The sequence below is a fragment of the Nanorana parkeri genome, unplaced genomic scaffold (assembly GCF_000935625.1).
Source record: "Nanorana parkeri isolate BGI_ZX_2015 unplaced genomic scaffold, ASM93562v1 scaffold474, whole genome shotgun sequence".
NCBI classification, from domain to species: Eukaryota; Metazoa; Chordata; class Amphibia; order Anura; family Dicroglossidae; genus Nanorana; species Nanorana parkeri.
In genome coordinates this window covers 553618-570062 of record NW_017306742.1, presented here as the reverse complement: position 1 = coordinate 570062, position 16445 = coordinate 553618, and the positions used below count along the sequence as shown (strand labels likewise).

The 16445-nt window shown below is 43.0% G+C and overlaps 1 protein-coding gene and 1 non-coding gene across 2 annotated transcripts in view; both read right to left on the bottom strand.

Annotated features, from left to right (window-relative positions):
• Nucleotides 1–307: 307 nt before the first annotated feature.
• TRNAK-UUU lies at nt 308–380 on the bottom strand. Its single transcript has one exon. It is a non-coding gene; the product is annotated as a tRNA-Lys (tRNA).
• A 15589-nt stretch (nt 381–15969) lies between these two features.
• RTFDC1 (replication termination factor 2 domain containing 1) overlaps nt 15970–16445 on the bottom strand; it is a 31897-nt gene continuing 31421 nt past the window's right edge. The window contains exon 10 of the mRNA XM_018560673.1: nt 15970–15981. The gene's annotated coding sequence lies outside the window, so the exon portion shown is untranslated. The remainder of the gene's footprint in view (nt 15982–16445) is intronic.

Below are 16445 nucleotides of genomic sequence, written 5' to 3'. Positions count from 1 at the left end.
TAACAGAGGTATACTCACCTCACTCAACCTCTGAGCCTCTGCAAGGTTCAGGTGGGTAAAACTTTATTGTTATTTTCTTCCCTAGACGAAAAGGAGCAGTTAACTCTTGCAGCACAGGGGGGAAAACCCCAATGCAAGGGTTAAGAATGCCCGGAGTTATTCTTCACGGTACAAATTTCAAAGATCTGCACATAATAGCCATAGCTCCTAACCAGTTAAGACCCAACCTTTATTGTTATAGCGATGGATAATCCACAAGAGCAGCTTTTACGTCATTCAGATAAAATTTAGAAATTGAAAAAGTGTACGCCCGAACAGGGACTTGAACCCTGGACCCTCAGATTAAAAGTCTGATGCTCTACCGACTGAGCTATCCGGGCTCTGATGATGTCAGCAGAAGGAAGCTTTAAATGCCGGAAAAGAGTGCCCTCTACTGGTAGCAACACACATCTACCCATAATTCCGCACTTTAGGCTCTAACGAGAATTGTTCTTTATGTAGGATGCATTGGAAACATACAATCATGTCATTTACACCGGCAATAACATAATTGATGACATAACCTTAGATTGTAAGCTCCTTGAGGGCAGGGACTGATGTGAATGTGCTACTATGTAATATAAATCCCGCTATATAAATACCAATCATAATAATAGGAATAAGAACTGCACAGGATCACTTGTACACCTAGAAGAAGAGGGGATATACTTATACTTCCGTGTCTTTAAATGCTGCTACGTTGTCCCTTAGCTGCTGCAAGTATTTGACAGGTTGGATGGATTAAATAGCCGTTTCCCCCACCACGTGCAGTAGTCTTCCCACTGGTTTGTATGTCCAGTACCAATGTACATGCCAGTGGAAGAAACTGCAACGTACATGGGGGGAGCAGGTATTTCATATAACGCAGGGGAGCAGGTATTTTATACACGGCACGGGAGCAGGGATTTAATACACGGCAGGGGAGCAGGTATTTTATACACGGCAGGGGAGCAGGTATTTTATACACGGCAGGGCAGCAGGTATTTCATACACGGCAGGGGAGCAGGTATTTTATACACGGCAGGGCAGCAGGTATTTCATACACGGCAGGTGAGCAGGTATTTTATACACGGCAGGGCAGCAGGTATTTCATACACGGCAGGGGAGCAGGTATTTCATACACGGCAGGGGAGCAGGTATTTTATACACGGGAGGGGAGCAGGTATATATACATGGCAGGGGAGCAAGTATTTTATACACGGCAGGGCAGCAGGTATTTCATACACGGGAGGGGAGCAGGTATTTTATACACGGCAGGAGAGCAGGTATTTTATACACGGCAGGAGAGCAGGTATTTTATACACGGCAGGAGAGCAGGTATTTTATACACGGCAGGAGAGCAGGTATTTTATACACGGCAGGAGAGCAGGTATTTTATACACGGCAGGAGAGCAGGTATTTTATACACGGCAGGAGAGCAGGTATTTTATACACGGCAGGAGAGCAGGTATTTTATACACGGCAGGAGAGCAGGTATTTTATACACGGCAGGAGAGCAGGTATTTTATACACGGCAGGAGAGCAGGTATTTTATACACGGCAGGAGAGCAGGTATTTTATACACGGCAGGAGAGCAGGTATTTTATACACGGCAGGAGAGCAGGTATTTTATACACGGCAGGAGAGCAGGTATTTTATACACGGCAGGAGAGCAGGTATTTTATACACGGCAGGAGAGCAGGTATTTTATACACGGCAGGAGAGCAGGTATTTTATACACGGCAGGAGAGCAGGTATTTTATACACGGCAGGAGAGCAGGTATTTTATACACGGCAGGAGAGCAGGTATTTTATACACGGCAGGAGAGCAGGTATTTTATACACGGCAGGAGAGCAGGTATTTTATACACGGCAGGAGAGCAGGTATTTTATACACGGCAGGAGAGCAGGTATTTTATACACGGCAGGAGAGCAGGTATTTTATACACGGCAGGAGAGCAGGTATTTTATACACGGCAGGAGAGCAGGTATTTTATACACGGCAGGAGAGCAGGTATTTTATACACGGCAGGAGAGCAGGTATTTTATACACGGCAGGAGAGCAGGTATTTTATACACGGCAGGAGAGCAGGTATTTTATACACGGCAGGAGAGCAGGTATTTTATACACGGCAGGAGAGCAGGTATTTTATACACGGCAGGAGAGCAGGTATTTTATACACGGCAGGAGAGCAGGTATTTTATACACGGCAGGAGAGCAGGTATTTTATACACGGCAGGAGAGCAGGTATTTTATACACGGCAGGAGAGCAGGTATTTTATACACGGCAGGAGAGCAGGTATTTTATACACGGCAGGAGAGCAGGTATTTTATACACGGCAGGAGAGCAGGTATTTTATACACGGCAGGAGAGCAGGTATTTTATACACGGCAGGAGAGCAGGTATTTTATACACGGCAGGAGAGCAGGTATTTTATACACGGCAGGAGAGCAGGTATTTTATACACGGCAGGAGAGCAGGTATTTTATACACGGCAGGAGAGCAGGTATTTTATACACGGCAGGAGAGCAGGTATTTTATACACGGCAGGAGAGCAGGTATTTTATACACGGCAGGAGAGCAGGTATTTTATACACGGCAGGAGAGCAGGTATTTTATACACGGCAGGAGAGCAGGTATTTTATACACGGCAGGAGAGCAGGTATTTTATACACGGCAGGAGAGCAGGTATTTTATACACGGCAGGAGAGCAGGTATTTTATACACGGCAGGAGAGCAGGTATTTTATACACGGCAGGAGAGCAGGTATTTTATACACGGCAGGAGAGCAGGTATTTTATACACGGCAGGAGAGCAGGTATTTTATACACGGCAGGAGAGCAGGTATTTTATACACGGCAGGAGAGCAGGTATTTTATACACGGCAGGAGAGCAGGTATTTTATACACGGCAGGAGAGCAGGTATTTTATACACGGCAGGAGAGCAGGTATTTTATACACGGCAGGAGAGCAGGTATTTTATACACGGCAGGAGAGCAGGTATTTTATACACGGCAGGAGAGCAGGTATTTTATACACGGCAGGAGAGCAGGTATTTTATACACGGCAGGAGAGCAGGTATTTTATACACGGCAGGAGAGCAGGTATTTTATACACGGCAGGAGAGCAGGTATTTTATACACGGCAGGAGAGCAGGTATTTTATACACGGCAGGAGAGCAGGTATTTTATACACGGCAGGAGAGCAGGTATTTTATACACGGCAGGAGAGCAGGTATTTTATACACGGCAGGAGAGCAGGTATTTTATACACGGCAGGAGAGCAGGTATTTTATACACGGCAGGAGAGCAGGTATTTTATACACGGCAGGAGAGCAGGTATTTTATACACGGCAGGAGAGCAGGTATTTTATACACGGCAGGAGAGCAGGTATTTTATACACGGCAGGAGAGCAGGTATTTTATACACGGCAGGAGAGCAGGTATTTTATACACGGCAGGAGAGCAGGTATTTTATACACGGCAGGAGAGCAGGTATTTTATACACGGCAGGAGAGCAGGTATTTTATACACGGCAGGAGAGCAGGTATTTTATACACGGCAGGAGAGCAGGTATTTTATACACGGCAGGAGAGCAGGTATTTTATACACGGCAGGAGAGCAGGTATTTTATACACGGCAGGAGAGCAGGTATTTTATACACGGCAGGAGAGCAGGTATTTTATACACGGCAGGAGAGCAGGTATTTTATACACGGCAGGAGAGCAGGTATTTTATACACGGCAGGAGAGCAGGTATTTTATACACGGCAGGAGAGCAGGTATTTTATACACGGCAGGAGAGCAGGTATTTTATACACGGCAGGAGAGCAGGTATTTTATACACGGCAGGAGAGCAGGTATTTTATACACGGCAGGAGAGCAGGTATTTTATACACGGCAGGAGAGCAGGTATTTTATACACGGCAGGAGAGCAGGTATTTTATACACGGCAGGAGAGCAGGTATTTTATACACGGCAGGAGAGCAGGTATTTTATACACGGCAGGAGAGCAGGTATTTTATACACGGCAGGAGAGCAGGTATTTTATACACGGCAGGAGAGCAGGTATTTTATACACGGCAGGAGAGCAGGTATTTTATACACGGCAGGAGAGCAGGTATTTTATACACGGCAGGAGAGCAGGTATTTTATACACGGCAGGAGAGCAGGTATTTTATACACGGCAGGAGAGCAGGTATTTTATACACGGCAGGAGAGCAGGTATTTTATACACGGCAGGAGAGCAGGTATTTTATACACGGCAGGAGAGCAGGTATTTTATACACGGCAGGAGAGCAGGTATTTTATACACGGCAGGAGAGCAGGTATTTTATACACGGCAGGAGAGCAGGTATTTTATACACGGCAGGAGAGCAGGTATTTTATACACGGCAGGAGAGCAGGTATTTTATACACGGCAGGAGAGCAGGTATTTTATACACGGCAGGAGAGCAGGTATTTTATACACGGCAGGAGAGCAGGTATTTTATACACGGCAGGAGAGCAGGTATTTTATACACGGCAGGAGAGCAGGTATTTTATACACGGCAGGAGAGCAGGTATTTTATACACGGCAGGAGAGCAGGTATTTTATACACGGCAGGAGAGCAGGTATTTTATACACGGCAGGAGAGCAGGTATTTTATACACGGCAGGAGAGCAGGTATTTTATACACGGCAGGAGAGCAGGTATTTTATACACGGCAGGAGAGCAGGTATTTTATACACGGCAGGAGAGCAGGTATTTTATACACGGCAGGAGAGCAGGTATTTTATACACGGCAGGGGAGCAGGTATTTCATACAAGGCAAGGGAGCAGGTATTTTACCTGGAAGTGTGCAGTCTGTATAGGGCTTGGAAACAGCAGTCTTCCAGTACAGTTTGCTTCTTTTAGTAAATTATTATTATTATTATACAGGATTTATATAGCGCCAATAGTTTGCACAGCGCTTTACAATATAAGCAAGACATATCAGTTACAATACAATTTAAGACAAGATGGTAAGGAGGGCCCTGCCCCTGAGGGCTTACAATCTAAAAATGGGTGTGATGTACAAGTTACCCTGTGTGTACTTGTTTTCTATCGCCAATCCCTGTGCAACTTTTTCTAAAATATCCCCCATAAAGTCTACAGCGAGGAAGATTTTTACCCATCCCCATATATGATCATCAAGCATGCACTGTTATAAAATTATTCTCTATACACCCCAGGGCTGTTCTCTATGTATGATATCGCTGCCATTCGCTGCTATATTTTACAAATATATTAAGTATTTTACACAAAAAAAATAAATCTGAAAATACAAATGACAGTAAATGACTACAAGGTACATGAATACAAATTATTACAAATTATCACAAATAAGGGATAAGAGTGGCAAATTTGTAAATCAAATTCTCAGTGTGCGACAACACTCCAATTATAATGAAAAACGAATCAAGAACAATTATATAAATAATTATACAAATAACTAATAATATTCATCATTATTAATAATACCTAGAGATCTATAATTCAGGTAAGCTTCTCCTGCAATGTATAATGCCATTAGACAATGTTTCATTGCTCTATTTTTTTTTTTACTTTGTTTCATTTGTACGGAATGTTAGCTTTTGTGTATGTCCTTGCAAAAAGGCCGAACTAGTTAGTCAAGTGAGATATGTAACAAAAATAAAATTTGCCTTTGAAAAGAACTTCAACAGTAATGTATATTTCCTTTAAACAAAGTTTTACGGATCTATTCTTTTTAACTGTTATTTTCTATTGTTTTTGACTTTGTTACATTTAAATGGGATGTTACTGCTTTTGTTCGTTCTATGTTTCACCTATACAAAAATTGCTTTTCCAGGCCGATTTAAAGGGTTATTAAACCCTCAGCGTGTTTTTGCATATATATATATCAGGCTACCAAGCAGCAGATATATGCAAAAACTTTTTAAAAAAAACCTTTTGAAACAGGTATAAACTTACCTGTGTCTTCGCAGTGCGCTTCCATCCGAACATCTGAAAATTTGTCAGGTGGCCGCAAATGATCTTGGGGCGGGCTAATGCGCAGTTCAAATGTTTGGCTGGGAGATGAGGAGAGACACAAGGTAAGTCTATGGAGCAGCGTGCACCCGCACAGACATCGTGTGACATGAGCGAAGAGGAGGACAGAGGAGTCAACGCTGGATCGGAGACCCGCACCAGCGCTGGAGGGACATCTGAAAACTACAGGAAAGAAGAAGATCGGATTAAGAGACATCATTTAAGGTAAGTCCCTACACTAACATGGGGGGTGGGGGGGGGAATCCTTTAATGTCAGTTTAAGTAGTCCGGTGAGATAAGCCTAAAGTATATCAAAAATAAAATTTGCCTTTGAAAAGAGAAAAACTTGAATCAGCAATGTATATAATTCCCATGAAATAAAGTTTTACTAATCTATTTTTTTTTTAGCTTTGTTTTATTCTCATTTGTTACAATTAATTGGAATGTCAGCTTTTTTTTTTCCTTCCACCTAAACAAATATTGCTTTTCCAGGCCGAACGTAGAAGTCAAGTGAGATAGGCGTAAACCATAACAAAAAGTAAATTTGTCTTTCAAAAAGACAAAAAAAAAAATTTCCGAGCACAAAGAAGAAAAATGAAATGTACGCATTCTCTAGTATACGATCAATGACGGTTTTAATTGCATGTGTTACTCTCAGGGGGGCGGAGGAAAAGGAGCGTAAAATTATAATAATAAGGTACACAAACAAGTTTAAGTGTTACTGCACGGCTGTTTACAATAGGCTATTCGGGAAGGCCCGAAGGCATACGACAATACAATCTCTCTCTTCAGAAGGTGGTGCTAGTCTAAGGGGGTTTAAACACGAGTTTTTGGAAGGCGCATAGCGTGAGCTGCAGTTAAACAATGGGGAGGGTCGACACAACCGGTTTATAAGCCAGCAGAGGGGCACCACAGCTGTAGTACACAGGAACTGTCTTTCATGCACTGTCGTGACGTACGATGAAACAGATGGCAGTGTTGTTGTTGTTGGTGCTTTTTTTTTTTCCTTTGGCCTGTTCACAATTTAGATGAAACATGCAAGACAGATCGACATAAATCCACCCCCGAACATTAGGGTTTGTGTACCGTCATGTTACAAAACAGGAAAATACAAGGATGTTATCTGTGTCTTCGCAGAATTATTTTTCTAGCGAAAAATGGGGGCCGCATGTGTGGAGCAGCCACCGGCCTCGTGTTGCATTTGTAGAAGGGGCTTTGGGAGGATGAACATAAATAGATGTCCTTGTTTAGGTCAGCTTCCTCCCTGAATATACTGATCAGGTTTTTCCATCAATGGATGTTTTCCTCCCTGGTGGCACATTGGGCATATTCCAATGTCAGGATTCATCGGGCTCAAGTGAGTGGTTCAGGGAGACATCATTGTCACACATGGATTGGCCACCACAGAGTCCAGACCTTACCCCCATTGAGAATCTTTGGGATGTGCCAGAGAAGACTTTACACACGGAGATCCGACTCTCCCATCATCACTACAAGATCTTGGTGACAAATGAATGCAACTCTGGATGGAAATAAATGTTGTGACATTGTATAAGCTTATCGAAACGTTGCCACGGCGAATGTGTGCTGTCATCAAAGATAAAGGTGGTCCAACCAAATATTAGAGCAGCGGTCGCCAACCTTTCGGACCTCATGGACCACTAAATTCATCATTTTAAATCCCGCGGACCACTAATATGAATTGTTTAAAAATATATATTCTCATATTTTTTGTTTCCTCATATAAAAATATATTCTCGTGTGTGTGTGTATATATACACACACAAGAATATATTTATATATGAGGAAACAAAAAATATGAGAATATATGGGTATGTACTGACGAGATGCCCCGCGCCTCCTGCAGAGCCCGCACTGTACTGAGAGCCGCGCATTTCTGGTGACAGCCGCTGCTCGAGTCAGCCCCGGAGCCTCCGTGCCGCTTCAATGACGGCCCAGCCTGCACGGCATCAGAGGGGCTCCAAGACCACCAACATTTTCTCGTTGGCGACCGCTGTATTAGAGTGTGTGACTTTTGTTTTGGCCAGGCAGTGACCAGGCGCTCCTCTGTTAGGTATCAACATAGTAAAAGCTTGGAGTGTACTGATACCACAGAACCATTCTAAGTAGCACATTGAATGAAACATGGTGTAGTCAGTATAAGTCCTTCACAGCCTCGAGAATACAAGGATATACTATATACTTATTACACGCATGCATGGACACTATGAGAACTTTAGAGCCAAGGACCAACAGATTATATGGATTTTATTATTATTTATATTATTATTATCATCATTATCATTTATATTATTATTATCATCATTATCATTTATATTATTATTATTATTATCATTTATATTATTATTATCATTATTTTTATTATGAATGTTATTATTCAGGATTTATATAGCGCCGATAGTGTGCGCAGTGCTTTACAATATAAGGAAGACATTACAGTCACAATACAATTTAAGACAAGATGGTAAGGTTAGAAAAAATGCAAGAATTAAATACTGAGCCCTTCAGTCAACTAACCTACTTTTTGGGGGCTCTGGTACTTTTAGCTCCACCAAATGTAAAGTGCAAGCCACGGATTTTACCTGTCCAGGTTACTGTAAGCCGAGGACTTCTCTTCAATAGATCCCAGCATCAAATTCGAAATCATTAAGACTCATTAAACCGTCACAGCTGAAAAAAGAAAAGCAAAGGTAACATCACATGTCACATTTGGCTTGGAGCTATTTATTTGCGATCAGCATAATGTACCGAGTGCCTGAAAAATCCGACTACACAAGCAGACACATTATGGGAAAAGGTGATTTGTAGACTGGGATCTGCATACAGGCTTTGTAAATCTTTAGGACATGTTTTTATTGACTATTTTATTATCTTAATATTTTTATTTGTATTGTTGTATTATCTATTTATTAGACGTATTTATGTTTTATTTACTAAATACTTTTTATTTCATTTATTTATGTTTTAAATAAATACATTTCTGGTTTCTAAATATATTTTATTCTGGTGGGAAAAAAAACTGAACACTTGTTACTTTATACGGGGTCATTTGTTTTGTTTTTTTAAAACATAACTACTGAACTAATTTGGGGGTTGCGTTGTATTTTTTTTTTGGTAAAAATATAGCCTTTCAAATACCAGTAAAATACCTCCATCTCGTGGCTAAAAAAGTCTAAAAAAAAAAGTTTTCTACAAAGTATCCTTTATTCACAATATTATAACGCATGTTTTTTTAAAATAAAAAATGAGAGAAAATCCCATTTTATTTTAAAACAGTTGAAAATAAATGAAATTTTTTTATTTTAACCTTTATTTACCCATGTAATGCTGGGGTACATCAATACATTTTGATGAGAAAACTTTGCATTGAAAGACACAAATCCAGACAATAGTGACAACAATAAAACCATATTATAGACCTCTTTTGGTGTCTACATGTTTTTTTTAACTGATTCTTATTTAATTTTTTTAATTTTTTATGTTTAGAATTTTAATAGTTTTTATAATTCTAATTTTATGTTTTAAAGGTTTTGAATTTCAAATGTCAGTGTTATTTTTTTTCAGTGGGATACATACACTGCCTGGCCAAAAAAATAATTCCCCATCTAGATTTAGCTAAGCAAGTAGGTTGGAGACCTCCACTGGATAAATGTTCTGATCTGGGGTGGCTTCAGTTGGCCAGGTCTAGGTTCAGCAACAACAAAAAATCACCACCAGGATGTAGCTGAGTAAATAGGTCGGAGTCTTCCATTGGATATGTGTTATGATCTGGGGTGTCTTCAGTTGGTCCGGTCTAGAGGTTCAGCAACCTTCCCTAAAAAAATGAGGTCAGCTGCCTCCCTGTATATACTGAATGATCAGGTTTTCTTCCCCGATGGCACATTAGGCATGATCCAGGATGGCGATGTCAGGATTCATTGGGCTCAGAGAACATGAGACATCATTGTCACACATGGATTGGCCATCACAGAGACCAGACCTGAACCCCATTGAGAATCTTCGGGATGTTCTGGAGAAGACTTTACACCGTTCTCCGACTCTCCCATCATCACTACAGGATCTTGGTGAAAAATTTACACGACTCTGGATGGAGATAAAAGTTGTGACATTGTATAAGCTAAAGGAGGTCCAATGAAATATTAGAGGGGGGGGGACTTTATTTTTGGCCGGGCTGTGTATTTTCATAATCACATTAGAAGGTAGTACGGCTACTAAAGTTGCGCCAGCCATGTTGTGGGTCTTGGCGGGCTTCCGTTGGGCTCACCAGAGTTCTGATAAAACAACACAGGTCATTGTATGCTACACACGTTCTACAACTGGCCATCAACAAGGCCAGGCGTGCTTCATCGTGGCCGTCGCATACTCCCAGTCAGCCCTTCAGACGTCCGGATGCCGTGAAATGAAAAGTTCCGCAGTGAACTCGTACGGCAGCCAAAGACTTTCGTTGACACGTCACCGCGGACTCAGCCGGGGCAATATCAGTTCCCAGTTTTATAAAACAATGAGTAACAGCTTAGAAGACATCTGAGTAAACAGATCACAGCCTGAGTCACTCACGGCTTCAGACGAGTCTTATGTAAAGGACGATTTCGGCAATTCTGTGATTCATGGCCTATTAATTGTAGGGATCTTCCGCAACTTAAAGCAAACCTGTCCTGTCTGTAAACCCTGACGAACTTCTCTTATGTGCTCCCTCTTGGTCTGTGGAATAGACCATTGAAAGAGGTTTGCTCTATCTGTCATACGTAGTATGATCTGAAGCAGAGTTATCAGCTCTCTAGTCTACAGAACGATGAGAAAGAATTGCTTGTACACACAGTATATTAAGTGTGTACTGTCACTCTTACACAGGGCACAAGTATGGTACTTGCAGGATGAACAGGTAATAAATAATAAGATAAATAATAATAAGAATAATAATGATAAAATAATAAGAATAATAATAAAAAAGAAAACTAATGCAGCCACCTGATAAACTGCAATATGTTACACGTGAGTTTAGATGCATTCTAAAGAGCTGCAAAACTGTATATATCTTAATTCCTACTTAATGGTGTCCCAGTGCCTGGGGAAGCTAAATTAGCCATGGCTGCTTTAGTTCTGAGTATGCAAGAGCTCGGGTTTGGACCAAACCGGGTCTAAACTTGAGCTCCTCTGTACAAGGAAGTGCTGGGGGCACTTCCACTCAATCAGCCACAGGCCAGGGCATTTCACACTCCGCAGCTGTATGTAAACAAAGGGGTGGGATTCCTGTGCTGACCTCATTTACCTTATATGGCCACATAGCCTTATTAGGTCAGTGTCATTCACCAAATATAGGCATGTAGCCATATAAAAGGTCAATAATGTCACTGGCCATTTGCTTACATCGAGCTGCGGGTGGGGAATTCCCTGCCCGCAGCAGACTGGGCAGCACAGAAGGAGCCCCTACTGGGTTCATAGAAACTCAGGTTCAGACTGAACCTGAACTCATTCCTAGTTCTAACGTTAGAGCTCTGCTTCCACATCCCATGTGCTCTTACCAATCATATTGCATGGAGTGTGTGTGTGAGTCTGAGCCCCAAATCACCCACTTCCAAGGGTTACAGTAGAACAATGATGAGTGTTTTAGCTTGCTATGCCAGCTTTTATCACCTAGGAGCCCTTCTCAGGTGACCTTCACTACAGGACAGTATTGAAAAACAGGAGTCTATTGAACACCCTGACTCAACGACATGACAGGTTCTTCCTTTTTCTCCTCATGGGGATAAAAGTCCTTACGTCTGCAATAAACAAATAATAATTAATGACGTTCCCAGTGCTTTCCATTGAAGCGACACTCTGAGCTGGGCTCAGATAAAGAGGGTTGAATGACGCCGGTCATCACAGAAGACTGGTGACATCTAGTGGTGGAAAGGTATTACCGCAGGGGGACAGCTTCAATTTCCTATTTTACTTTCACCTCTTCAACTTTCAATAGCGGAGCTGCACTTTAAGATGCTCATTACCTATGCCAGTGCCTACCTTTTAAAAAATCCCAGGGCTCAGCAACCTTAAACACTCAGAGAGCCATTTGGACCCGTTTCCCACAGAAAAAAAACAATGGGAGCCACAAAACCCTTTTGACATCTAAAATGAAGATAACACGGCATATTTAGTTTTTTAGCTTTATGCTATGTATAGCATGTACTGTATATAGGTATATGTGGGCTACGTAACGCACTGGACTCAGGGCTTCGTAACGCACTGGACTCAGGGCTTACCCGAGACCCCACCTGAGAGTGACCCTGCAGAGCACAACATAGACCCTGCACTGCCGCATATTCCACCAGTGGGGGAGACCAGACCTCACCGGGCCCCCCCTCAGCCTCAGGCCCTGGTGATAGATCCACCCCTGGACAGGGAGCCGCAGCAGAGGGATGAAAGAGCCACATGCGGCTCCGGAGCCGCAGGTTGCTGACCCCTGATCTATCCAATCAGGTCGTCCCTTTACTGCTGTTGTTGGTAAATAAAGACTGTACCATAGGCGGTCATTTAAGGATCTAGATTTGCTCAGACCACAGAGGAGGTGAAGTCAAGAAATCACTTATTGGCTGCCTGATAGAACGGGTCACATGACTGCTCCCCCAAATGTCACTTATTCCAAAGGAACTTTCAATTGCTTGTAACAAGTACTTTTTTTTTGAGTAACGAAGGAAAAACTGAACGGTATCATTCGGCGATCATCTGCACTTCCTTTCGGGATCATTTATTTTTAATAAGTTCAAGGAAGTAATAAAAAGAAATGGAACCTTACCTTTCAAGGTGTGTAGAGTTATACTGCCATCTGGTGGACACTCCATAGTATAGCTCTCTGGTGCACCGGCCTGGGGGGTTGAGGTTTACAAATACAGAACTTCTCATTTAAAAGCTGCAATTGGTGAAGCTCGGGTTGAAATTCTCTATTATTATTATTATGATACAGTTGCTATTTTTTTTTCTGTGATAAATAAGATAAGGAAGTCAAGACAACAAAACATAATAAACACTTCCCACACTATTTACTGCATTACGTAATGCTGAAGTACATCCTCATATCCTTTATAACCCAGGGGTGGGTGAAGTCCAGGCCTCCGGCTATTGTGGAACTACAAGTCCCATGAGTCACTGCAAGATTCTCACAGGCACAGACATGGCTCCCAGAGACAGATGCATCGTGGGATTTGTTGTTTCATCATAGCTGGAGGGCCAACGTTTGCCCGCCCCCTGCTTTAAAGCCACGGAAGGTGCCAGTTTAGCCTGTTTGGATTGCAGTTGCCAAAGTGATGTGCATGTGATCAGCTATGACACCAGCCATTGGGGGGGGGGGGGGTTTAAAAATTCACCAGGTGACAAGGAAGCATGGAGCTGGCTTTCTGTCCAATCAGGAAGTTGGGGAGCAGGTACTGACTCGCCACCTGGCTTTCATATTGGCCAGCTTCCCCACCAATGAAGAAGCTTGACGGTGAGTCATTATACAGCACGTGGGTTGTAAGTAGGTTTTATTTTGCGTGTGTTAGAACAATAAAGAGAAAAGAGAGCAAGATTTCACACCCCAAATAGATTTGACTAAAAAGAATACAAAGAGTAGATTCCACCTTAAGGTATGCAATTACCGAAAGGGGAGGGGCTTTTAAGAAATACTATAAACTCTCTAATTGTATAAAAATATGAATTCATTTATTACATAATTGAAAATAGATAAATAGAGTTAAAAACTAATTGGTCTATTTCACATGCAGTGTAGATGTCACATCAAGTCAGCAATTGTAATTAAAATAGGACATAATAGATGACTCATTCAGATAAAACCCGACATGTTTCGCCCGACTGGGCTTCTTCAGGGGAAATTATATATCATGGGAGGAGTCCAGAAGGACCATCAGTCGACATCACTACATGAAAAATGGAGGGGGCCGAGTGTCTCAGGTATGTTTTCCCTCTGGTGTAGCCAGCTTCTAGTGTGTTCCTCACTGTGCTCAATTAGTTTTTAACTCTATTTATCTATTTTCAATTATGTAATAAATGAATTCATATTTTTATACAATTAGAGAGTTTATAGTATTTCTTAAAAGCCCCTCCCCTTTCGGTAATTATACAGCACGTGGCTTCCTGATGGGCCGGGAAACCAATTCCATGCTACCTCGTCACCAGGTGATGAGGGACCATGGAGTTGGCTTTCTGGCCTATCAAGGAGCCGGGGGGCAGGTAATGACCCACCGCCCGGGTTCCTGATGGCCAGCTTCCCGACCAATCAGGAAGCTGGGTGGCGAGTCATTACACCAAGTGACGAGGGAGCATAGAGCAGGCTTCACAGCTAATTAGGAATCGGGGGGGAGGAGCCATTACCCACCGGCCGGCTTCCTGATTGGCTGGGAAGCCACCACCATGCTCCTTGGTGATGAGGAAGCATGGAGACGGCTTCCCGGCCAATCAGTACGAGCACGCGCACAAATACTCGGTATCGGCACCAATGCTAGTATCAGTATCGGTGCATCCCTAATTAAATGTAAATCAAATGCAACTAGTACATATGAAGACCTGATTTTCCTTGTACAGCAGCTCACAGGTCAGGAGACTGAAGGGCAGTACTGGGTGCAATCAGGTGTGCTGCGTTTACAAGTGGTTGAAAAAGTCTAGCAAAAGAACACCGGCTTCACTTGCTGTGGGTGCCTGGCTTCCTAACCAATCAGGAAGGTGGGTGACGAGTCATGCAGTGCCGTCCGGCTTCCCGATTCGTCAGGAAGCCAGACTCCCTACCAAGTGGAGCCGGCTTCCTAGCCAATCAAGATGCCGGGTGGCACGTCATGACTCGCCTCCCTGATTGGCTAGGAAGCCATCTTCACTTATTCCTAGGCAGCCTGGCTTCTGGAAGCTACCAATCAGGAAGCCGGGAGGTGTGTCATTACATGCCGCCCGGCTTCCTGATTAATTAGGAAGCCAGGCTGCCAAGCAGCTAGTGGAGCTGGCTTCCTAGCCAATCAGGAAGCCGGGAGGCGGGTCATAACCCGCCGCCTGGCTTTCCGATTGGAAAGCAAAGCGGCACCATGCTCCCTTGGCACTGCCGCTCAGAGGGAGATCTCCCCATGACCGGAAGTTCCGGTATGGGAGCATTAGGGAGTACGAGTACTCGCCCAAATACTCGGTATCGGCACCAATACTGATACTAGTATAGGTATCGGTGCATCCCTAACATGTACTGTAAGAAGTATTTCAGAGCAGCAGAGGGGGGAAGGGGGGGAATTTCTATAGTCAATCTGTCTCGTGATCTCTGATTGCTCTGGATTAGCATAGCCTGTGACAAAGCTGATCAATCTCTCTCATAGTGTCTTAGGAAGAACATGTGACACAATCACTCTGTAACATTAGGAAACCGGAATTTATTAATATGAATGCAACATCGTCTCAAAATGAGATAACTTTAAGAAAGAGCAAAAAGACACAAAAACATTTGAACACAAATCAGAACACAATGAGCCCGTTTCGGTTTAGTTTAATTGTAATGTATCCTACAGACCTCCTATGTCTGGTCAGGATCTTACCCCGGGAACACAAGTATCCTGTAACCAACAAATTAAAGGATCCAGCCTGTATTTATCATCATCGATGTAACGGAAAATCAGCCATATGGCCAATTGGATGAAATTATTACAAAGGTGACTCCACCCAACTGTCAATGGACAAGGAGAGGGGAGGGGCCCACACGCCATCAGATGTCCATAAACATGGCCGTCACACGTCAATGGAGGGCAGATGGAACCCAAAGACAAGATTGAAATGCTTGTCATGCACATGGAGCTGTTAAAAGGGCCCTTAAAAATTTTAGAACAGATCTTTACTTTTAAAAGGAATCTGTGAGGCTATTTAAGGGGAAGCAGCCATCACTGACACCAATGAGAGGGACAGGGATGCGACTGGGACACTTCACTGCTGTAGCTGCTGCTCTCATCGGCGGAAATTCAGCGCTGTGTGTAGGTCGCGGCTTGTACACCGTATGATTTTACTAAGCAGCAGCCGCCCACACCTATGACTAAGGCTATCTTAAGTAGCTAGGGCAGTATCTAGAATAAAACTTTACCCGCAGTTCAGCTCAATGGTGTGACTGGAAGCAGTAGGGTGTCCGCTGTATACAGGAAGCACTAATTGCTTTTCTTCCAAATATTTGTACTGGAAGATGTGACTGGCGGACAAGGTAAGCTGTCACCGATAAAACAACCTCTCTGAGTAAGGTCCCCATATATGTGTCAGGGAGGCAAACAGTTAAATAATAAAAACCATACATTGTTCAATGACATCTCTACAGGCTCTTCAAGTACAGACTCCCCTACTGTCTTGGCAACTGCAGACAATGCCGTCTACCATAAAGGAGAGTTCTCCG